Genomic DNA, 25,046 nt, shown 5'->3' with positions numbered 1-25,046 from the left:
CGAGTAATACAATTGATCCGGTCTCAATAGCTACGTGTGGCAATCAGTCCCACCCCCTAATAACCCTGTGAGTCAGCACACTATGGTCACCAATTCTCCAACAGAAGGAAATAAGTCTTTCTCTGTTTCTAACCTTGTCGTATCTCTTCAGGATTCCTGAAGGATCCGACTCGCTCCCACCTCTCTATTCAGCTGTGCGCACTTGGCTCCCGCGTTTTGCACCACAAAACACATGGTTACTCCACTTTACAGTATAAGGCGCTTCCTGTGAAGTCCTTTGAGACGTCTCAACGATGTGACAAGTCGCTATGTCAACCACAAGGATTATGGTTCATATTTACCGAGCCTCACTTGGTACCAGTACCCGGTATCGTCCAAGTGAAATCTTGAGGACTGGGAGAGGACAGTGCGTGAACTTGTCACATTCTACCCTGTGGAGGATACGTGCGCTCTCTCTCTCCCTGACGCTAGCTCTATTCCGCATGCGCGCTCGCTCGCCAGTCTCAAGTGTAGATTACCCGAGCTTGGGTTGGCTACGGTGTAATTACACGATTGGGTTTCCAGGCAGGTGTGTCCTTACCTGGCAGGTTCTGAGACCCCCCCCCCAGAGCCAAGCTTTCATTCAAGCGAGTGAAAAGGCGAGTTACAGTTACACCACGAAGCCGGTGTGGGAACCAAACCCGAGATTAGCTCATCAGCCTTTTGTACAAAGTACTGTTTCAATTATGAATAAGACACACACGGCTGAGCTGTGTGGACACATAGTCACAGCTACGATCTGCTGTGAGGTTCTTGCTCTCACCTGGAGCAATGAGTGGAGCTATAACTGGCCCCAGCAAACCCCACCCCCGTCCACCCACCCCTCTTCCCCTGACTCAGGGACGGGCAAAACAGCCAGGATTCATGTTCCTGCAGATTCTGAGACTATTTCGCTCATGAAAATAGACAGTCAATTCACTTTACAGTATATTCTGTGAAGCGCTCTGAGACGTTGTTAATACTTGATAAGGATTACTATTACTGCTGGCAGGGCAGCCAGCTTGGCTGATCTGCAGGACCGTAAAGGGCAAACCAGTTAAGGGTAGGAATTCCTCCAACCCAGCTCCTGTTAGCCCTGCAAGCCACAGCCCTAACGGGTAGCGTGGTCCCAGCTGGACAAGCAGCAGGAAAGCTTGCCGGAGATGGGCAAAGACATCAGGTGATGACAGGCGTCAGGATTGAGAGATGTGACCCATTCCGTGGCATCACCAGCACGGACTGGTTGGGCTGAATGGCCTTTTTCATGTCGTCTCCCGCTGTGTAGCTCTCTTATGTCAGTTCGGGTGTAAGGTACTAGTGTCATAGCACCAGTGGAGTCTTATTCCAGCGAGATAGAGAGAGCGCGAGAGAGAGGGGGGGGGGGAGATCCGAGGAGGGTACGAAAACTAGAACTCTTAATATGTCAGTCCAAAAAACATTTGTCGGTCCAATAAAAAATAATCCTTGCATTTAATATCATGACGGCCAATTGCGCACAACGCAGCAGTGGACGGGACCTCCTGGGACTTGGGTTGTTCAGGCTGGTGGAGTGACCGTATCCTGTCTTTCCCCCGGAAGGGGCCAAGGATGCAGTCCCTCCAGTCTAGACAGCAGCCTCTGACCAGCCCAGGATACAGACTTTTTTTGCAACTGATCTATCTATAAATCCCAGGGAATCGCTCTCCAGTCTTCACATGAACTCAAGATTGTGGGACACCCTTCCCTCCCTCCCTCCCTCCCTCCCTCCATCCATCCCTCCTCCCTCGTTACATTCCCATCCCAATCCATGGCTGCCCTTTCTCCAGTCTTCAGCCTAGCTGGTGTCCTGTACATGGGAGTCCGAGGTAACTCTGTGTGTAAACGTAATTGTTACTCCTCAGTATACTTTCTGACCCTAAACTGCGGCGGTCTCGAGGGATTTTAACAGCATAACCAGCCCCTTTGTGAGGCCGGAGAAGAGGGATAGTGGCCCCTTTGATAGCTACCTCCATGTAGTTTGGTTAATTAATCAAGGCAGTAAGGGTAGGGTATTGAGTGACACCGTTGTATATGAGGCATATCTTATTTATTATAGGCACAGAGCCAGAGATTGTATCCTTTCTTCAGCCTTACTTACATCACCCGTAACCAGCTCTGAATGCTGAGCTGGGCCCCATTTACGTAGAGCACGATGTATGCATTACTCTTTGCCAATAGCAGTCTCTCAGTGCCCTTCCCACCACACTGCAGGCCCCACTCCGCAGCCCACCCACTCAATTGTTCCCAAGCTTCTCCTTTCCTGTCCTTATAATAATAATAATAATAATAATAATAATCCTTGCCTTTGATACAGCGCCCTTTCACGTATTCGAGACGTCTCACAGTGCTTCACAGAATATACTGTAAAGTGAATTCACTGTATATTTTGTGGGCGAAACCCGGAGGCCAATTGCGTACAGCAGCGTCCCACAAACAGCCGTGGATTGAGTGACCACCTTATTATTATTTATTTATCGCATATGTTTATTTGAAGGGATTATCACCCGCTGGCCAAACAAAAAGAGAGGAGTTCTGGGCGGAGGGAGGGCAGCTTGGCCATCATGTGCCAAGGAGCGGCTTGACCTCGCCACACTCCCTCACTGGCTCGAACCGGGTAGAGAATGGGCACAAGGGTGAGGGAATCCCACCAACCGTTTGTGCCGGTGAATGAGAGGGAACCGGCGGGGAAAAAATCTCAAAAAACCCCGAGTTGACTCAATGCCACAGTGAGGCGGGCGCACATCTTAAGAATGAGGTTGCGTTCAGTTTTCCTTCGTCTGTTTGGGCGTTTCCTTTTGTCTTAAGATATTTAAGTCTTAAGTGGCTTGGGTTACAGCGATTCTTGGCTCGTCTCTCTCTCTCTCTTTCTCTCTCCTCCTCTCTCCCCCCCTCTCCTCTCGCTCTCTATCTCTCTCGATCGACTCGGAGCCAGCGCCCTTATTGGCAGAAGTTGATGTGATGAGGTGATCGCCTGTCCTGGGACCAGGGCGTGTTTCCTGACCTTACTGTTTTCCTATTCCTTTTTATTAATTTCCTTTTAAGGAGCAATACTCACACACACGCACGTGCACACACACCGATCTGGAACTCACTCGACACTTTGTTTAGAGAAGGTTTGAGGGGAGAGGAAAGAACATGCGTGTGTGTTTGTGTATGCACGTTCTTATGCACACTCACGTACAAACTCCCATATGTGTGTATAAGCACATACGTACGCGCACATGCGATTGGGTTTGTGCATGTGCGTATGCACAGCATGCACGCAGACACGCATTGTGGACACACACACTGTACACACACACTGTGTAAATACACACAAACACGCAGCTGGGAGCAGAGTGAGCGATGTGTGCACACACACACACAGACACACTCCGCCATGTCCTTGCTGAGGTTGCCCCTGTGCCAGGCTGAACGGAAGGACATGATTTCTTTTCAGGCTGTGCTATCTGCTGATTGATCAGGAGAGCGGCAGAGGCTGCTGTGAAACCGCACAGCGTCCTCAGCACTGATAAAGCACACGCAGCGAGATTAGCCAAGCCACCCCTCGTCTGGGATATTCAGAGACTGAATTGGATTAATCTGAATAACCGATTACAGAAGAAAAATAAAAACGTCCATATAACTAGTTCCCACTTGAATGTCGAGCAGGTCAGTGCAAATCTCTCGATGCTCAGTAAACTCTGCAGGTGAACAGTTTTTTTTTTGCTTTTACCTATTTGGTGGCTTCGGTGACGATTTCTAATTGCGATTGTTTCTCTCTCGGGTTTCCCGGTGCAGGTCGCCTTGCAGCAGAGAGACTCGCGGTACAAGGACCAAAGCGATTGCCCGCAGGTCAGTGTTCGTAAACTTGCTTCAGAAACTTTGATTGAGTGCAGACATGATTAGCCAAAATCCCTTCTTCTGTGCAGTAAATTTCTGTGGTTCGATGGTTCTATGGCAGAGGAATTGCCACCTATGGCTTGTTGGGTAACGATAGACTCTCGTAGGCCAAATCCATGACTGTCCAGCGCCTTGGGACGTCCTCCCGAAGTGAAAGGGCTGTGAAAATGCAATTTTGTATTGTATTGGAAGTGGCTGTGTTGAGTGCCCGATCTCACTAGCTGGGGCCTATCAATTGCAACCTTTTTTTAGAAGAGAAGAGAAGAGTTTCGCTCAGTTAATGAGTTCCCGGATTAATATTCATTCGTGAATACGAGTCACAGAACTCACAGCTGTGCTGGGTACAAATGGCTGCCAGGTTTGCCCTCAGAACTCAGTCACCTTGTTACTGGCCGTGTTACAGACGTGAAGCACCCAGACTGAGACTGACGTGCAACAGTGCCATAAAAGTGCAAGTCGTTCTCTTTGATGTGCGATGATTGTGACGTGATCACGGGCGCTTTATAACCAGTGAGTGATAATGAGGGAATGTTGCAGCCAAGTTGATTCCAGCGACCTGTCGCTGAGACTGTGGGGATCCCTGGTAAATAAGCAACCGAGCAGCAGGTGTGAGGTTGGAAGCCAGCGAGCGATCTAATCTTTAATCAGCCATTACCACCCGGGCTCTTTGTACATCAACAGGTCAACTGGGGTGACTGTAAAATTAATAAACTGACTTGGATTTGAAAGGGAACCTTATCCCATGGAATGTGGCCCTCTTCACACAACGGATTAGCGTTTTGACACCGGCTTGCGTTGAGGGAATGCTTATAATAATAATAATAATAATCCTTGAATTTGATACAGCGCCTTATCATGTCCTTGAGACGTCTCAAAGCGCTTCACAGGATATACTGTAAAGTGGAGTGACTGTATTTTGTGGACCAAACGCAGCAGCCAATTGCGCACTCAGCAGTGTCCCACACACAGTCGTGGATTGAGTGACCCAATTAAATAGTAATTGGCGGGTGACCGAAGGCACGATCGAAGAGGAGGGTCTTGAGATGGGCACTGAAGGAGATAATGGAGGGACCGATGAGGAGGGGCTGTAGGATGGAGTTCCAGAGGATGGGAGCAGAGAGGCTGAAGGCCAGACCTGAGCCTGGGGCCTTGCTTGTCACCGTGAGTGAGTTTCACAATAAGCGGTGCCTTTGCCAATTGAGGCGGGCCAATGATTAGTGTCATTGATCCTGACATTGGACTCTCATCTCACCCCCCCACCACCCACCCCTTCCCTCAATCCTCCACCCCCACACCTCCCTGCCTCCCTCGCTCCTCTTTAAACAGCACGTAGATTTGGATGATATGATTGGGTTAAAAGTCAGTGCCACAGACAGCTGGCGTGCTGGACAGATTAATCTGATGTGAATAATGGTCACTCGTGATTTTCTCAACATCAGAGGGATTATGTTGTGTTGTGCGCAGCTCCCTAGCCTGACATATGGCGACTTACCACGGTGTTAAAAATCAGGAATTTATCCCCCGCTCTGGCTGATGTCTCTGTGCTCGCTGTGTGTAACTGCGATCACACCAGCTCCGCCAAATCACCAGACAGCTTTGCGCAGCGCTAGTTAAATGGATTCAAGCTCCATTGTTCCAAGAACCTCATGTCCGGATCGAGAGCTATTTTGGATCCTTTATCCCACATTTTCCCATCTTATCCCCGTTCCTTGTCTCTCTCTATTTCCCGGGAGCGAATATTGCGCTCTCTTAATGGGAGTGAGGGCGAGGGTGGTGGAGGGGGGAATGTTACAGCTGGTCCACTTCCTCTTATGTGACACACCGGTCATAGCTGATGACGGGTGTTAATGATGATACAGTTACAGCATTGAGGGAGGCCATTCAGCCAAGCAAGTCTGTAATCTCCCCCATTTTGGAGTCCTGTAGCTCAGTGGTTAGAGCACTCGCCTCGCAAGCGAGAGAACCTGGGTCTGATTCCCAGGCAAGGCGAAACGTTGGGCAAGTTTCCTTACTCCACAGAATATACAGTCAATTCACTTGGCAATATATTCTGTGAAGCACTTTGAAACGTGTCGAAGACGTGATAAGGCACTATAGCAAATGTAAGGATTATTATTATTATTGTTGTTGGAGCCATCCACTCGAGTCCTGGTTCCTTGCTATTTCCCTGTGTGTACAGTTTCATTGTCTCCTTCTTCTGTTTTGAGGCTGTGTGCAAATTGGCTGCATTTTACGGTATGGTACAGTATACCCTGTGAGCATTTTGAGCCATCCTCCGCTATGCAAAATATAAGGATTATTATATTATGTTGAAGATTTAAAATATCGGCCCTTCACCAGGCGCTGGTGTATGTATGTGTGTCTGTCCGTGTGTCTCAGCTCGAGCAGCTCAGGGCTTTAGAGAAGGCTGGCCTGTCAGACGATGACGGATTTGCTTATTACAGTGGGATTGAGGCATCCCAATGCACAGACAGCAACGTTAACACAGGCAATCTATCACACAGTCTCCTGCAGGCACTGAAGTGGAGAAATATAGAACGGGCTCTCGCACTTGCGGGAGTGGGTGTCTGTGAGTGCCCTGACCCTCTTGCTGTGTGCGCATATTTTATGGCGATCTGGATTGTGTGCGAGGATCTGCAGATTTATGTCTGTGTGCGTCTCTGGGGTCTCTTAAACCCTCTTAAAAACTTCTCTCTCTTTGACCGTGCCTTTAGTCAATAACCCTAAATCCGCCCTCCACTCCTCCACGTGAAGCACTTTGAGATATTCTTCCGATGTGAAAGGTCTTGGTTTATATTACCTGTACACTTTGTCTTATTCTTATGTTTTTGTTCATGTGTGTAACTGTGTGTGTGTGTGTGTGTGTGTGTATTGATTGTATCTGTATTGGGCGCATTGCTTATTCATCATAGAACTATACAGCACAGAAGGAGGCCATTCGGCCCATCGTGTCAGTGCCGGGTCTTTGAAAGGAGCTACCCAAATCAATCCCACTCCCCCTTGCACATGTTTGCGCGTGTCTGTGTGTGAGCGCATGCATATTTTATTGTGTATTTATGTGAGGATGCGCGTGTGTACAGGTGTGAGTCTATGCACATCTCATTAGTATATCTGAGTGTGAGTATGTGCCTGTGCAGGTGTGTAGGGTCACATTTATAAGTCTTACAGTTATGTCGAAACTTCTCTCTTGTATCCCTCACGAAAGCTGAGGTTTTAAGCGCTCCGAGACACTACCATGCGCGGACGGTGTTATATGAATGCAAGTTGTTATCGTTGTAGGATGGTCCTAGCTGGATGAGCAGCTCTGTCGGTGCTCTGTCTCAATGGTAAGCTCTGCGGATTTTAGCTCCTTACCCCAACGCACACTCTGAGGTCACCAAGCCTTGGCTCTCACCAACCTACACCTAATGCTCTCTGGAATTAGGCAAGCAGGGTGCGTCCCTCTCCTGGGTGAGGGAGAGAGAGAGAGAGTGCATTCCATTCCAGACACGGGAGATTTATGGGTGGTGGACATACATACATGGAACATTCAGTCTAGTTTGGAAACTTTTCTAGAAGGTGTGAAAAGCGCTATATCAAATGCAAGGATTATTATTATTATTATATTATTATTTTAATCATATCAATGGGTTTGCACCGGAGTCAGACAGAAAACAATCATGCACAAATCGGTTGCTGCGTTTGCCAGTAAAGCACCACGGACACTTGTTACGCTTGACAACAATTCCCTGCAAAGTATTTTTGAGACTTTTCTGCGCCACTGTGCGGGGCGCTGGATCAGTGAATGGGAGGGTCGTTACGGTGTTCAATTAACATCCCTCAAATCAAAATCACGCAATCTATCCCGCAGCAATCATATTTCACGTGGATCTCGCTAAGATATCCATCCAGCTGTCTGTTTAAAAGCAGCAGACAAATTAGCGTCCTGAAATGATAAATGGGGTCACGTGAGCTGTTTATTCTCCCCCTCTGACGTGACTGGTATATAAATGACGTTCTTATTGCTTTGCAAACCCACAGCCCTTTTATAAACGAGCTGATGCCACAGAAACTCGGGAGGGTTTTTTTTTTCGCCTCCGGACAAGCAATTGTCAGGTAACAAGGATGGTCTAATGCGCACGGTGCTGTGAGATCAATCACTGCTCACGAGGAGGGAAGAGACATCACGGCGCTGGCGAAATTGTCACTCAAGTGCTAAAGTGGTTGGCAGGGCAGGGAAGGCAAGGGAGCAGGTGTTAAACTCCGTCTGTCGCTTGTGGCTGGCTCAAAATGGAACGCACTGTGTTAGCTCACTGTGAAAAGACACTCAAACTCTGGCACCGGGAGCACTGAGGCCTCCCGTCCCGCTGAGGCGGCTTCATAACAACAATAATAATATTAATGATAATGATAATAATCCTTGCATTTGATATCGCGCCTTATCATGTCTTTGAGACGTCTCAAAGCGCTTCACAGCGCTTTACTGTAAAGCGAATTAACTGTATATTTTGTGAGCGAAACACTGCAGTCAATTTCGCACAGCAGCGTCCCACAAACAGTCGGTGACCAAATATTTTTTGGGAGGGTTTATTATCTTCGAAAGAGCGGTCCACCAATCGACTAACAACCAGGTTCCTTACTGCCAGGTAAACAGAGGAGTGTGTTGTAAGGAAACTTGCCTAAGGTTTCGCCCCTCCCGAGAACCGAACTCAGGTCCTCTCGCTTGCGAGGCGAGCGCTCTAACCACCACACGACACGACTCCACGATAAAAGGAGAGTGAATAAACCCAGCGACCCAGGAATCCTTAAGGATTCTCACGCCTTGTGCAGTTTGTGTAAGTGATGTGCTGGCGCTGCAGCATCTTTTCTTATCAGGGAATTTGTTTAGCTTTTGGGGGAGAGAGTTCCGGATGTTCATTACCCTTTCACAAAGGCTGTGGATTATTGCTGGATCCATTCAAATTTTCAAGACTGAGGTGGATAGATGTTTGTCAGGTCAGGGGATCAAGGGATATGGGGCAAAGGCGGGTAATTGGAGTTGAGGTACTGATCAGCCATGATCTGATAGAATTGCGGAACCAGCTCGAGGGGCTGAATGTCCACCTCCTGTTCCTATTTTCCTATGATATCCCAGCCGAGGTTTTACTCTCTCTCTCTCTCTCTCTCTCTCTCGTTCGCGCGTTTCCTTTCTTACTCTACACCAGTGGTGGCCAACAAAATACTTTTCTTGATTGAATATTTCTTGATTTTTGCCATAAATAAATAAATAAATAGATAAATAAATAGATAAATAGATAAATAGATCGATCAGCAAAAAAATGAAAACACACTACAGGTCGAACATGGACTTAACTAGACTCGTTAACAATGTCAGCAATGTTCGGGGGGGTGGGGGGAAGGGCACGTCTTGACGCACCTGTGGGCCATTTCCGGCCCGCGGGCCGCAGGTTGGCCTACACTGCTCTATATGTGTTTCAATATCTCCTTTTTTAATCATCGAGGAAACGCTTAAACTTCTTAATCATTTCATTCGGTGCCCATAACATCGGGATCTCAGAAGTCTTCGCAAGTAACCGCCATCAAGTGCAGTGACTGCATTTTGTAGATGGACGTGATTCACTTCTCCCTCCCCCCCTCTCCCACACACACATGCACAGACCTTGCTCTTGTGATTTCACTCAAATAAACAACATAACAGAGATTGCCACAGCGCAGTATTCTGTTCTGGAAAAGTCCAGATCAACTCTGTTTCTGTAGTGTTTCAGAGCGTTCCAGATGTGGGCGGATTCTGAAACGCAGCCTTCGCGTTTCTTTTTCTGCAACTTTCCTTGAAGGAACTGTAAGGAGAGAGAGAGAGAGACAGTGAGAGAGAGAGAGAGGAGAAAGAAAAACAGCTTCAGAGTCAATACTGAATCGAGTAACACGTTTTAGTAAGAAATTGTTTTCGATGTCGTCTGGAGGTTCTGCTGTCGGTACGAGCCTTCGTTTGGGTGTCAGCCAGAGACAAGGTCCTGACAATTCTCCCTCCTTCCCTTCCTCTCTCTCTCTCTCTCTCTCTCTACCCTATCGCATTGTATCACCCATTTGTGCAAGCTGCCAATGTCATATGACTGCAGCATAAAGCAATGCGTCGGAGAGTCTTGTGCCCAATTCATTGTCACTTGCATCTTTGCCCACAATTAAGGTGGAGCCGGAATTGAAGCCTATCTCATTCTGTAATCTCGCACTCTCCCTCAGGTCTGAATCACGCGGCTTGGTAACAGATTTCTTCACAAGAAACGCGTAATTGCATCCAGTTTTTACACCGTAGGTTTTTTTTTATTGTGGAGGAGTCCCTTAAAGGAAATTTACCAGCTTCGGAATAAATAATAACCCGTGATAATCCTTTCTCGCGTCTCCTACGGCACCTTGTCACGTCGTCGAAGCAGATTGATGGTGAAACAGAGCGACCGTTATTTTCCCCTCTGAAATGCGAGACAAATGGGCGGGAGGGAAATTAGCCCGGTCGGAAACCTGCGCTGAGAGGCATTTGGATTTGCCCGTGTGATTTTCAGGCTCGTCTCAGACAGCTCCAACACTGCTGCAGTGTCATCCTGAAGTGTAAACTTGATTTCCCTTTCACTGCAATCACATCAAGTCATTGCTTTTCTCCCCTGATGCAGTCTGACTGGCCTTAAGCAATTAAGAAGCTGGGAATTAAGATCGGGAGAGAAGGAAGGGGGTGGTGGGGGGGGGGGGGGGGGGAGCGTGGGGGATATGGAGAGAAAGCTTTCAGAGGTGTCTGTTCCCTGATCTCCAACATGTTATTTAGCAAGTGCTTAATCAAGGCAATGGATCATTGCTGGCCCCAGTCCTGGCAGCGGGATTAAATGAGTCAGGAGATTGATCGACCTAGACGAGGTCTTTGAGGATCCTTTGAAAACAAAACATGTTTAATTGTCTTCTCCAGTCCTCAAGGTTACTGGTGAGGGGGTGGGGGAGGAGGGGGGGTTGGGGATGGAGGCTAGACTCCAAAGTGGCTGAGGATAAGATTAGACAGATAGCCAAGGATCTATCTAACTGGCAGTGATCGCTCTTTAGAAAATTCCTTTTGCCACTGGAGAGTGCTCCATCTTTCTGTCTGTTGTGAACGAGAGGGGAGTGAGTGCCGTCTGGTGACACAACAACAACCTCTTGCAGTTGTTATAAAGCGCTCTTCATGTGAGCTAACATCTCGGGGCCTGAAGGGCGCTATGTAAATACAATACACGCCCCCCCCCCCCCCACACCTCTCCCCACCCCTCTCGCCCACCCACAAAACGGGTTGCCAAATTTTAAATTTTATAGATATTTGTGAGCTCAGGGTTTCAAGGGATATGGGCAGGAAATTGGAATTGAGGTACACATCAGCCATGATCTTATAGAATGGAGGAACAGGCTCGAGGGGCTGAATGGCCTCCTCCTGTTCCTATGTTCCTAAATGTTCTCTTCACGCACCAAAAATTCCTTAGGGTCTCAGCCTCACCTCCGTTCCTCGGAATGTTTACAGAGACTCACAGGGAGTTGTGCGGAATTCCTCCGGTTCAATCTCACGGCTCACCCTTCCCCCACCCCCACCCCCTCGGCTCGTAAAAGAAAAAGTGGCTTCTGACATTAAAGGAGAAACAAAAAAAAGCGGAGAAATTAATTTCCTGTCGCCAGTGTGAATGCCTTGCTGACAACCAGGGAGTTTTTCTCCCTCTCTCTCTCTCTCTCTCTCACTCTCTCTCGGTGTCCTGGCCGACAATCCTCCAGATAAAATTGTTGCTCACTTTGTGGCTGTTTGCAGGGACGTTTGCTTGTGCACAAGTTGATTCGCCTACAGATACACAGTTACTACACTTTACAGTGAATGGGGTGAAGCACTTTGAGATGTTTTGATGACCCGATAAGGCGATATATCAAATGCAAGGATTATTATTATTGAGGTGGAGGTGATTATTATTATTATTATTATTCACACCCCCCCCCCCATCTCAGTATTGGGTGGGATCGCAGGGGCTGCTCAGCCCAGCTCAGCCCAGCTCGCTTCTTCGACATGGTTTACTGCAAAGGGAGAGGAAATTTATGTTTGTGTTTCAACCCAATAGAACCGTCTTCCGTCATTTAACACAGCAATAATAAGGCAAAGAGGGAGAAGAATGGGAGAAAGTGCTGCCTCTGTTGTGAAGGAGCCCAAATAGAGAAGCTGGGGTTGTTTTTCTTACAGCAGAGAAGCTTGAGGGGAGATTCAACAGAGGTGTTCAAAATTATGAGGGGTTTTGATAAAGAAAATAATAATAATAATCCTTGCATTTGATATGGCACTTTTCTAGACGTCTCAAAGCGCTTAACAGAATAGACTGTAAAGTGAATAGATTGTGTATTTGTGGGCGAAACGCGGCAGCCAATTGCGCACGGTAGCGTCCCGCAAACAGTCGTGGATTGAGTAACCAAATTATTATTGTTCTTTTTCTTGAGGGATTATTATCAGGCGGGTGGAGTAAGCAAACTTGCCCAAGGTTTCGCCCTGCCGGGAATCGAACCCAGGGAATCTCTCGCTTGCGAGGCAACTGCTCTAACCATTGAGCTGGAGAAACTGTTTCACTTAACGGTTGGGTGGGTCGGTAACCAGGGGACATAGATTTTAAATAATTGGTAGAGGGGAGGCGAGGAGAAACTTTTTTTTTACCCAAAGTTGTTACGGTCTGCCTGAAATGGTGATGGAACCAGATTTGAAAGTAGGTTTCAAAAGGGAATTGGATAGGTACATAAAAAGGAAAAATGTGCAGGGCTATGGGTAAGAGTGGGGGAGCGGGACTGGTTGGCAGCTCTTTCAAAGAGCCAGCCCAGTCACGATGGGCCGAATGGCCTCCTTCTGTGCTGTAAGGTTCTATGGTTCTATCACCTATTGAAGTGGGAAGAGGGAGGAGAGGAGGTGGGTGGAGGGGGGCGCGGTGGGTGGAAGGCAGGTAGAGAGGCCATAGAGTGGGAGTCCCAGAGAACATAGATGGAGGGACAGAGTGCGCGAGCGAGGGAGAGATCTGCAAGAGCTAAGTAACTATAAGGGGAGAGTTCCCCAATCGGAGAGAGAAGAGAGGGGAAGTCGGAATTAAAAAGTTTAGCGAAAAGACACATGCCAGAGAATATTGTCCTCTTGAAATTATTATTCCGTTTGCAGACGGCTGATAGATTAGATTGTATTGATGCAAGTGGGGCAGACAGCTAAGATTCCCAGGGCTTTCAGTCGCCTATCCCGGGCGCAAGTTATTTCCCTGTGATGCCGCTCAGCCACAGAATCGTCCTTTCACAGGGCTGTTTTATCAGCGATTCATATGTAAATGGAGGTCAGGAGATGAGATAGTTCTCACATCAGCCTGGAGTCTCCTCATGAATGCCGGCTCTGTTGTCAGCATTGTCCCCAGGAAAGTGTAAGCCGGGGGATGTCAGTGCGCGGGGGAAAATGAGAAGCATTTGAACGATCAGTTTGTGGAAGAGTCAAAAGACAAGAGAAGATAAGCCAGCTGGTCATGTCATCCAATTCTCGGTAGTTTAATAACCACAATACTTTGTGTCACAATATTTGTTGGGGGGATAGAGGGAGGGAGGGAGGGAGGGGGATGAGTTAAAGGCAGGGCTGTGTTAGAATTCACCGTGTCTTTGTTTCCCAATGAGTAACACGATGTGTGTTTCACCCCCTACCGAACCAAATGCAGCGGACAAGATAAATTTGTAGCTCGTAGCAAATTTCTGGAGGGTCGATATTTTTCTGCGTGACTGCACCATAGCTTTCCCCCCCCCCCACCCCACCCCACCCCCAACTCAATCCATACCCCCGGAATGTCAGCCAGGCTCGGTGCTGCTGTTTCCAGCCTTTTGAGACATCCTCCCGGCGTGAAAAGCACCAGATAAATGCAGTCGCCAATGTTGTTGTTGGTGTTAAACAGTTTGGTCAGAGAGCAGTGAGGCTTCTCTGTTCACGGAGGTTGTGGCTAGAAAGGGTTTAAGGAGCCACTTTTTAAATATACAGTAGATAAACACAATATTTCTTGTGTTTGCAAATATATATATATATATATCCACGCCGTGTATTTAAAAACTCAATATTTAAAATGCAGCTTTCGGTAATTTCTAGGGAACCTACAGCGGCACACATACTCACACTCACACAAACACGCACAGACACATACCCACACACACAGCCTGAGCACACGCACACGCATTCACACACACACACACACAGCCTGAGCTGAACTCAGTTATTAATATTCCACCTCTCTCACTCTCTCCGATGAAGACAAAGAATGATAAAAGCATGTTTGAAGAAATATCAACAGTATCTCCCCCTCCCCACTCCCCCACCAAAGTACCATTTGTCTCGAATTTCTCTCCTATTAAGGGTCCCGAATGGTAATGCATTAGATAAATAGATGAAATTTGAACTCTGGGGTTAAGTGTAAATATAGACATGAAAGCTGTCTGAGTGTAATCCCTTTTATTTATACTTTGGCTCTAAAAGACACCTTCCTTCCAATCTTTATTGAAGTCTGATACATTACACTGGTCAATCTCGCCCCCTTTTCTTCCCTCTCTCTCCCCCCTTCCCCGCCACTCCCCCCCATCCACCTCCACGCCCCTCTTCAATGGGTGGTGACAGACAGAGGTGTCCAGACCTCCAGCACCAGATGTTGTTGATAATGTCGTCAGGGAACTTGACATTGGGGATGGGATAGAACCACAGTTAACAAAGGAAATTAGAGACGGTGGGATTTTCTTGTTTCTCCTGTAAGTTTCAGTGTTATCATAAAAGGCAAGGCTTTTTTTTTTTGATTGAGTGGTGGTGGGGGGGGGCAGTTAAAACTGTGTGTGCGCGCGTGTGTGGGGGGTGGGCTTCCTAACATCTGTCCTCCTAGGTATCGTTGGTACAGATAGGGACATTGCAAATGTGTTCTTTCGTTACGCCTGTATCATCTCAGGTCTCTTTCTGTCTATTGTTTAACAGCGTGGCTTTCTCTCTCTCTCTCTCTCTCTCTCTCTCTACCAACCCCCCCCCCCCCCCACACCCCCCCCCACCTTCTCAAAACACGCCACAGCCCTCATGAGAGCCGCTTGCTTATTTTCTCTCTGGTCACGTTCACGGTCAGAGTTAGTCAGCGAATTAATAAGTGCAGAAATGCAGAGCTTTCTCTTATTGCATTTCATTGATCTCAGTGCGGTTGGCTTTAATTGAAGGCAGGGGCACGATGATGAATGATGCCTAGGATTTGTTGGCCTAGCTCCGCGCAGGGAAAAGGCATTTCGAAACTGATCGAAAGCCTTTATGTGAGGTGAATTAGTTGTATTTTTCTGGCCGTGCTTTGCTTATTTTTTTTNGAGAAAAGAGGAGAATTTCTCTCTGTGTCTCTCAGTGCACACGGACGCACGCCCTCACTGCTGTGCGCAATTGGTTGCCATGTTTGCGCCCCCAAAATACACCGTCTCTTCGCTCTACAGTACATCCTGCGAAGCGCATTTCAGCAGCAAAAGGTGCATTGAAATACAGCTGCATCATTCCCGAATTTGCAAGGTGGTGGGGAAAATGCAGACCATTTAAAGATAAATAAATATTTTTTTGTTGCGTACTTTTTAATGAGCCGCATTTTATTTGTTACACGTACTAATTCGGATAGCGTTTTTTTTAAACATAAAATGGATGCGATTATAAGGCTGTCGCTCGCAGTTGAAGGATTTAAAAGGTGAATTTTTTTTAAAAAATCTATTAAAAAAATAATTGCTTTGCAACCGGTGCCATTTTTGTTGAAAACACACAGCAAAAAAAATTATTCCGTACCGAATGTTTCTGCTTTTGTTTTCTGGTCATTTATGGATCAGTTTGAGGCAGATTTTATAGCACATTTTGAGAAAAAAATAATCACTGAGAAAAAATGGGAGTGGTGTATTGAGCACAAAAACTTTTTTTAATTAAAATAACTCCTCAGGACACGACTTTTGCTGTGAAGAATCACAATTAGAAAGAACATATTTTGCAGATCGGGGGCTAGAAAAAGGGACTGATATGGAAGCGAAGGAGAGAGAGAGGCTGCGTTTCTGGCAAGCAATTAAATGTTGACACTGAGCCAGGTTTTCAATTAACTTTGTTCTCAAACCCACTGCTTAAAGTTTGACACAAGCATTTGAGCCTCTCTCCCTTAACCCGTGTTCATTGCAGACCTGAAACTCGCAGGCTCTATGCTCCTCCACTCATCCCAGTGTTTGTCTGTGTTCGCACTCACACACACACAAATACACACGCTCACAAACATACACTCACACGCACATTCACACACTCACACACACACACACACGCACCTTGGCTGCAGTTACTTATAATTTTTTTCATGCTAATAATAATCCTTGCATTTGATATCACGTCTTTGAGATGTCTCAAAGCGCTTCACAGTATATACTGTAAAGTGAATTGACTGCATATGTTTTGGGGCGAAACGCGGCAGCCAATTGCGCACAGCAGTGTCCCCACAAGCAGCCGTGGATTGAGTGATCAATCTTTTAAAAAATTCTTTCACGGAGAGGAACACAGGTCTGATTATCACAGACAAACGGGTAAACACAATAATGAATTTGTTGACCTCTGATAAGACTCTGAATTCATGATGAACGAGCAGAGATTGTAGATGACAGAGATGTTTTATACGTACACTCCCTCTCCCTCCCTCACCCCAGCTTTGTTAAGTACATCAAGAGAAGGAGTCGGTGGGAGGGGATGTTGCGGATATTTGTGCTATCAATGTAGTCTCCTGTATTTGGGATACTGCTAGACACCAGTTAGACTGAAACGTTGAGACATACTTATAGTTACACTTACTTGGCGAAAGAAGAAAAGGGAGAAGGAGAGTGGGGGTGGGTGGGAGAGAGAGAAAGAAATGAGGAAAGCATGAGGACCTTGACACAGAACCAGGAACTGAGGAAGAACGAGGGACTGATTGGGAGATTTGAGGAGCTACGAAGAGAAGAGTGGCGAAGTTGGAAGGAGTTAAAAAAGTATATATCTCCGATAATTTGGAAAGTCATTTTTTTTGGAAGGGGGAAAGGGAGGTGGGGAGGGAGGGGTGGAGGGAAGGAGGAGGCGATCCTGTCTCGGAAGGATTGTCACCAGACAAAAACTCTAAGGGGGGGGGGTTAGCATTTATATAGCGCCCCTCACACAGGGTAGCGCCCAGGGCGCTTGGCAATAGCGGAGAATAATGTCGAGCCATGGGGAGGTGACCACAGGCACTCAAAACACACACACACACAAACACACACACACACACACACACACACGTGCACACACAGAGAGACACACAGTCAAAAGGTGAGACTGATTCCTTGCCACCATGAACCGATTTTCAGTCTGTTTCTCAGCCTGGTCCCTGTCAGTCATGTCCTCGTCTTTCTGTCCATTTGTAGCCTCGCCAACGTTTCTGCGCCTTTTAATCCGAGTGTCACCTCAGCGTTGGGGAGTTGGGAGTGTAGTGTTGGCCTCTTGTCAGAATCGCCACTGCCCTTTTGTCTCCTATTCCTTTGGCATCTTCGTGTCTGAGCGAGCGCCACCCTTGTCTTGTCAGTGGTGTGTGGGGGGGCGGGGGGGGGGGGGGGGGGGAGAGAGAGAGAGAGAGAGAAACGGAATGTGTGTGAGGTTTGCTGTATGAAAACCCCACATCGTTATGGTAATATCTCGGTCAAATGCATTCCTGAAATTGGAATGAAAGAAAAGACTATTTGTGTGTTTTTTTTTCTCTTTCCATTTTTTTTCCGGAGTTGTTCTTGTGTTAATAATAATAATAATAATAATCCTTCCATTTTATACCGTACCTTATCACGATATTGAGACGTCTCAAAGCGCTTCACAGGATATATTGTAAAGTGAATTGACTGTATATTTTGTGGGCGAAACACAGCAGCCAATTGCGCACAGGAGCGTCCCACAAACGTCGTGAATTAAGTGAACAAATTTTTTGAGGGGGTGTGTTAGCAACTGCAGAACATTTTTCATAAGTGCAGCTACACATACAGTAATACGGTGGAGTGAGCGAGAGAGGAAGAGAGAGAGATAGAAAGAGAAAGGGGGGAGTGGGGGGTGGTTGTTTACTGAGTCTCTGACAGAGAGACTTTATGGACTGTGGGTTGACTAGTGATCTGTGGCTGAGATGTTGGAGTTCACATCTCATGGGTAAAATATATATTAAAAAATTGAAGCGATTTTGTAGATAATTAATAATAAAAATCCTTGCATTTGATATAACACCTTATCAGGTTGTTGAGACGTCTCAAAAAGTGCTTCACAGAATATACTGTAAAGTAGAGTGACTGTATTTTGTGGTGATCTGTGGTGTGACTACATTGGGGATATGTGTATGAGTGGATATGTGTGGGTCTGCTGTATGTTGGGTGATTGTGTGTGTTGTGTGTGTTGAGTGTATGTATTGTGTGTGTGAGTGTGTGTTTTAGTGCGTGAGTATGCATTGTGTGTTGGAGGTGTGCGTGAGTGTGTGTGTTGGGTGCGCATGAGTGTGTGTTGGGTGTGCATGAGTGTGTGTGTTGGGTTTGCGTGAGTGTGTGTGTTGGGTAAGCGTGAGAGTATTTGTTGGGTGTGCGTGAGTGTGTGTGCTGGTGTGTGTGCAAGTGTGTATTATGTGTTGGATGTGTGCATGTGTGTGCGAGAGTGTGCGCGTTCGGTGGTGTGCGCACGTGTGTGCATTGAGTGTGTGAGTGTGCGTTGATGGGACAGCCAGATACCGCACTCAGACTCTGGTGTCTGAGCTTTGAAAGGCGTCTCTGCTGCAGGACTAATTTTATTTATTTTGTTTTAAGAGATTTAGTTCAGGTCTTTGATAAAGTGGATCAATTTCACCTGTTCCTCATTCCCAGAAATGCCACCCGCGGTGCCAAACTCTTTCTGCTCGCTGTATGATTATCCTGCGAGGGTTTAGTGTGACCGCAATGGGGGTTAACCCCAGGGATGGAGGGATGGGGGCAGGCACAAACACACTAGTGATTATAATGTTAGATCCCCACACTGAGGAGCCAAAGTAGTTTCAGATGTTGAAATACAGTAAGTCGTACCAGTCTGGGACCATAACATTTAACATGGCTTATGCAAAGTATGAATCATGGCAAACTTGCATAAGTTATGTAAAGTTACGTATAAGTCAGATTTTATAAATAAAAAATAAAATAAATACTGTGTTACCAGATCGCACCAGTCCCTCATTCCCTCCCACAAGCCTCCTCCAACTGCATCTGAAGAGCATTTAGATGTACATTGGTTTAAGACCATGGCCCAAGACGATGGGAGAGAGAAACTCTCTTCTTTTTTCGAATAGGGAATCTTTAATATCCACTTAAATGGGCGGACTGGAGCCTCACTTTAAGTTCAACCTTTCCTCCAACTGGACAGCACTTCCGACAAAGCAGTGTTACCCCCCAGCCCTCCACTGGAACGTCAGCCTAGACTGTGGACATGAGGCCTTGTGAACCCAAAGCCTTCTGACTCGGAGCGAGAGCGCTACCCACTGAGCCAGGCTGACGCCTTGTGCAGTTTTTACAAGCTTTGACTGAAGACACGACATTTCAGGAGGGTAAAACATCATAAGAGCAGTCACCCCGAGGAGTGTAATAGTAATAATAATAATAATAATAATCCTCAGGACGTCTCACAGAACATACTGTAAAGTGAATTGACTGTGGGTTTTGTGGTCAACATTCTGGGTTTGCGTTTCCCAGGAATAATCAGAGCGAACGGTTTAATAACTTAAAGCTGAAAAAATTCTCCCCCGTGCATCTCTCTTTGAAGCCAGGGCTCAGTCGGGGAGGTCTGTGCCAGTCTGACAGTGAGTGAGAGAAACTTCGGGTCAAAGGTGCAGGAGCAAAAAGGGCCAGGTGGCTTTGGGCAGTGGCGAAGAAATAACAAAGCAGGGTTTTAGACCGTGTGCGCGACGCTTCACATTAAATCATAAACTTCATCATTCCAACCCTTCTCTTCCGCACGTTTGATCCTGCGCCTATGACGCTGAGACGTCTCCAAGTGCTTCACAGGGAACCGGCTCCAATTGTAGTGACTGTGTCGAGGCTGACTTGCCAAGCTCGGTAGACATTTTGCCACGGACAGTTTATCTGGGGGAATTGTCTGTGCGTGTGTGTGTCTGTGGGTGTGTGTCCGTGGGTGTGTGCGCATGTGTGTTGCTGCCGCCTTCGTTCTCTTCACTTTACAGTCAAACGAACGAACATATTTACAGAGTTATATCACGTTGAAAGATCTCAAAGCATTTCATGGACAATGATAGTAATTTAAAAGCCAAAGTTTAAGCAACTGAAGAGGAAGGATATATATATAAAAGGCTGTGGTGAAAGATCAGGGAATTAGGAAAAGCAGTGTCTATTTCTGCCTGTTTGTGTGTCGATGTCTGTGTCTGGGTGTTGTTGTCGCCTTTGCTTTCATAAAACAGTCACTACACGTGCAACTGTAACTCCTTTCTCTGCTGCATTTCAACATGACAAGCCGTTGTATCAGAGGGAAGTATTATTTATTCCCAGGCCAAAAGCGTCTAATGGAGCGAGATTGCCGCAGTACTGTATAAAACACAAGCAATGAGCTCGATCCTCTGCTGTTAACTGGGAGCAAAGCTTTTTTTTGTTGGTGGGGGCGGAGGGGTGTGGGGGGACGTTTTAAGGTTTGAGTTGAAGGTGGTGCCAACGTCCTCTCCCTGCGTGACGTGCTGGAGGTCAGTGTCTGAAGGACTCGCGGGCAAACAGCCTAACCTCTGTCCCTCAGCACAGCTCCCAGAGTTGTGGTGAATTATTGATTCACTTAGAGCTGTGCTGGATTCAGCCGTGTAGACAGCCAGTGAGGCACGATGCGGGTTTCAGTTTGATCGATTCTCACTTTAATGCTTTTTCTTAAACAGACAAAACATTATTTCCCCACACCCCACCTCCCCTGTGCGTGTCTGCGTGTGTGCTTGTGCGTGTATTTGCATGTGTTTGTGCGTGCGTGAGTGCATGGGGGTGTGCGTGTGTGTGCGTTCGTGCATGGGTGCGCGTGCGTGCGTGTGTGTGTTTGTGCGTGCGTGGGTGGGTGGGTGCATGCGCGTGCGTGTATGTGTGTGGGGGAGTGCATGTGTGTGAGTGTGCTCATGCGCGTGTGTGCGCGCGTGTGTGTTTGTGCGTGTGTTGCGTGTGTTTTCGATCTTAAAAAAGTTCAAATTTTGCTTTTTAAAAAGTGTGACTAACTAACGTAAGGACGGTCGGTGTGACTCGGTGTCAAAAATATCTTCCATTTTTTTATTTCTCCTTCTTCTCTCTCTCCCTCTCTCTCCCTCTCTCTCCCGCCTTCCTCCCACACGCACACAAACTCTGACAGGCTGTGCACTCTGCTATCATGTAGAGCTGATGCCTGGCCGAAGGGGAGTGAAGCTAACACATTTTTTTGGGGAGAGAAAAAAAGAAATCGAGTTCAAAAGGACAAAGAAGCCTGGATTTGAACTCAGTCTCTCCCTCCCCCCAACCGGATAGTGAGTCTATCACCACCGATGCCACTCACTCCTCTTACAGTCTCATTTAAAGGGACGTGTGCTTTTATACAACATCTCATGTTCGTCACTGACGATTTCCCTTTGTGCTCGTAATGGAATTAAATACAATAATAATCCTTGCATTTAATGTAGAGTCTCATCATGTTGTTAAAATGTCTTAAAACGCTTCACAGGATATACTGTAAATTTTGTGAATTGACTGTATATTTTGTGGGCGAAACGCGGCACAGTGTCCCACAAACAGTCAGTCGTGCATTGAGTGACCATTTTTTTGGAAGGGATTATTAACCCCAGAAAGCGATACTCCAATCGACTAACAACCGGGTTCCTACTTACTGCTGGTAAACAGAGGTGTGTGTGTGTGTGTGTGTGCGTGTGGAGTAAGTAAATTTCCTAAGGTTTCGCCCTGAGACCTCCGGGAATCGAACCTGGGTCCTCTCGCTTGTGAGGCGATTGGTCTAACCACTGCGCTACGGAACTCCACTAGTAAAAACCCGCGATAATCATCCTCGCGCCCGATCCAGGGCGTTTAATGTTGAAATGCTTTCAGCGGGTCTCACGGTGAATTGCTTGAAGGTTGGTGACTGTGAATTGGTTCGTATCGTGTAAGTGCCAGCCATTGTGCACAGACTAGACACTGAAGCGAATGAGTGTTGTTGGGTGGTGAGGGGGGGGGGGGGGAGTGAACATGACCCTTTCTCGTTTTATGCCAGCGTCGCGCAATCTGCCCAATCTGTCACGTCCACCTCAAAGGGCAGACAGAATTTTTTAACGTCTCGTTCGAAATGAGGGCGCCTCTGGCTAACCGGTGCTGCCTCCGCGTCTCCCCCCTCCTCCCGCAGCCACCACCCACCCACCCCAACACGTGAGCTCAAAGACAGTTCCAGCACCAACACAGTGCAGCCTTGAACCCACTGACCCCACAGGAGCTTTTCTTCCTAACTGCCTCGTTCTAACAATTGGCTTTAGTTAGTGGCCTAAGTTCCACAGTGTGGCCACGAGGGGGCTGCATATGCGCGACACAAGAAAGGACCAGGACCCTTCCTCTCAATCTCCCACCCAGTCGCCTCCTCCCATTGCCCCTCCTCCTCCTCCCTATCTTATGACCCAGTTATATTGGCTGGAGCTCAACCTTTAAGCATGTGAATATCAGTCAAATCTGAGACACGCAGTGCCTGACTGCACTGTGCAGAGCCCTGTGAGTCTCTGGGTTTAATTGGAGGAACAGAAACTCCCTCGGAGGCTGTCTGGCATGGGGATAAACTCCAATACTCCATCGTCCCACCCCACAGAGCCGTGTCGCTCCCCCCCTCTCCCACCCCCATGGCTGAGACATGTGTTATTGCTGTCTGAGCCTCACACTCAAGACAAAAGACTGGTCCATCTGGGTACACTTATCCCAGCCAAACACAAAAGAAATGGACTGGAAAAAGACCCACTGGTCGCAACCGACTGAGTGACTCCCGAGTTGTTACAAAATGTCCTGGCGAATTCCAAGTGCTGACAAGATTTGTAGAGGAGATATTAACATATTAATAATTCTCGCATTCGATATAGCGTCCTATCCACGACTCAAAAGTGCTTCGTGGAATATACTGTAAAACGTATTGACTGTATTTTGTTGGCGAAAGGCGGCAGCCAATTGCGCACAGCGGCGTCCCATAAACAATCGTGGATTGAGTGACCAATTTGTTTTTGGGGGGTTATTACCCCCAGAAAGCTGTCCGCAATCGACTAACAACCGAGTTCCTACTCACTGCTCGGTAAACACAGGCGTGTGGGGTAAGGAAACCTGCCTTAAGAACAAGAATGATAGCCAGTGTCCTTCAGCCAAACCCTCCTCCATCCATTGCCCTGCTCCTCTCGGGGCTGAATCGATTCAATCTTTAGCAATTTTAATTTTGATCCCAGTATTTCTCTCTCTCCCTCCCCTCCAGGGACTCGCTCACAACTCGCCCAGGGAGAGAGAAATCCTGTTGTTATCTCACCCAAACCGTCTCATCTGAGTGTGTTTGCGCGTGTGTCTCTCTGTGTGTGTGTGTGTGTGTGTGTGTCTGTGTGTGTGAATGTGTGTGTCTGTGTGTGTGGGAGGATGGCGAGACACTGCCATTAGGCTCCTTGACCCCTGAAGGGAGGTGAGGTCACAGCTGAGCTCCATCCTGTCCTTATCCAATGTTCAGACATATGAACTCTCCCTCAGAAGGTCACGAGTTAGTGATCGGGAAATGCCGGCTGGATTCCCTCCCCCCTCCTCCCTTCCTCCGCCCTCCCTTCTCCCCTCCTCCCCCTAAAACCACCTCCCCTTCCTCCCTAACCCCTCCTCGCTCCCGCTCTCCTGCCCCCCCGGCACTGAGGCCACCCAGCTATTGACAATAATAATAACCGTTGCATTTTTATCACATCTTCAAGACGTCTCAAAGCCTTTACCCGATCAGTACCAGAGACACAAATGGTGGACATTTCCTCCCTCCAATGGTGTAGCTGAGAATAGCAGCGCACAGGAAGGTGACACGTTTCATACCATCTTTTGTTTCACGTTGGGGGGACGGGATAGGGGTGGGGTTGGCTATCATCGTGGCTCAGTGGGTCACATTCTCATCTCTAGATCAGTACCTCAAGCTCCACGTTGTAGACTCTGAGCTCACAAACCCAAAGTGGAGTCCTGTAGCTCAGTGGTTAGAGCACTTGCCTCTCAAGCGAGAGACCTGGGTTCGATTCCCACCAGGGCGAAACCTTGGGCGAAAGGTTTCCTTACTCCATATGCCTGATAATAATCCCTAAAGAGAAAACAACAATAATAAATTGGTCACTCCTATCCACGGCTTTTTGTGGGACGCTGCTGTGTGCAATTGGCTGCCCACAAATGGTCAATTCACTTTACAGCATATTCTGTGAAGCGCTTTGAGACGTCGAGAAGACGTGATGAGGCGCTGTGTCAAATGCAAGGATCATTATTACAAACCGGGGTGAAACTCCAGTCCAGTTACTGGTCAAATGCAAGAACCATTATTATCATTAAAAAGGGCCAGTGAAGCGGTGAGATTTTTTGCTGTTGCTCTCGCGCCATAAGACCAGGTTCCTGGCTCAGCAAGACTGTGTTACCATGGTTCTCCCTGCGCTGTTTTTGAGGCTCGCCCCCTCACCGCACCCAGCACGTCAATAAACAGCAAATTTGCTGAGTCGCCTGGAGCTGTATGATTCTGTGAGGAAGCCAACGTCAGCCGGCAATATCCCACCCCTCGCACTAGCACTCGATCCTCTCTGGCTGTGATGTTTTGTTAATTAAACGCGCACACCCTTGGCCCAGCATTGCCACCTCGGGATCACCTCCTCCCCACTGCACCCTTCCCCCCACTGCACCCTTCCCCCCCCACCTCCAGTACCGCAACAGACCTTTAGTCTAAACTCAGGAGTCCCAGTGCTTTGGGATGTCCTCCTGATGTGAAAGGGCTCCACATATGTAATTTGTAATTTGTTATTGTTCAAAGCCCCAATGGAGGGCTCGGAACCCACACCCTTCTGGTCCAGAGAAGACTGAGCCAACCCTCTTGCCATCTCTTAACAACAACCGCAAATGACATT

General features: G+C 47.5%; 1 long non-coding RNA gene and 1 other non-coding gene across 3 annotated transcripts in view; both read left to right on the top strand.

Annotated features, from left to right (window-relative positions):
• The window catches only part of LOC103190396, a 52,709-nt gene that overhangs the window by 13,007 nt on the left and 14,656 nt on the right, over nt 1-25,046 (top strand). For both annotated transcript variants that reach the window (XR_006085740.1, XR_006085739.1), the window contains exon 3: nt 3,817-3,870. This is a non-coding gene — a long non-coding RNA (uncharacterized LOC103190396). The remainder of the gene's footprint in view (nt 1-3,816; nt 3,871-25,046) is intronic.
• trnae-cuc lies at nt 24,123-24,194 on the top strand. The gene has a single exon. It is a non-coding gene; the product is annotated as a tRNA-Glu (tRNA).

This window comes from Callorhinchus milii, unplaced genomic scaffold (genome assembly GCF_018977255.1).
Source record: "Callorhinchus milii isolate IMCB2004 unplaced genomic scaffold, IMCB_Cmil_1.0 Scaffold25, whole genome shotgun sequence".
Lineage (NCBI taxonomy): Eukaryota > Metazoa > Chordata > Chondrichthyes > Chimaeriformes > Callorhinchidae > Callorhinchus > Callorhinchus milii.
Note: the sequence above shows the minus strand (reverse complement) of the source record. Positions and strands in the feature narration are given on the sequence as shown.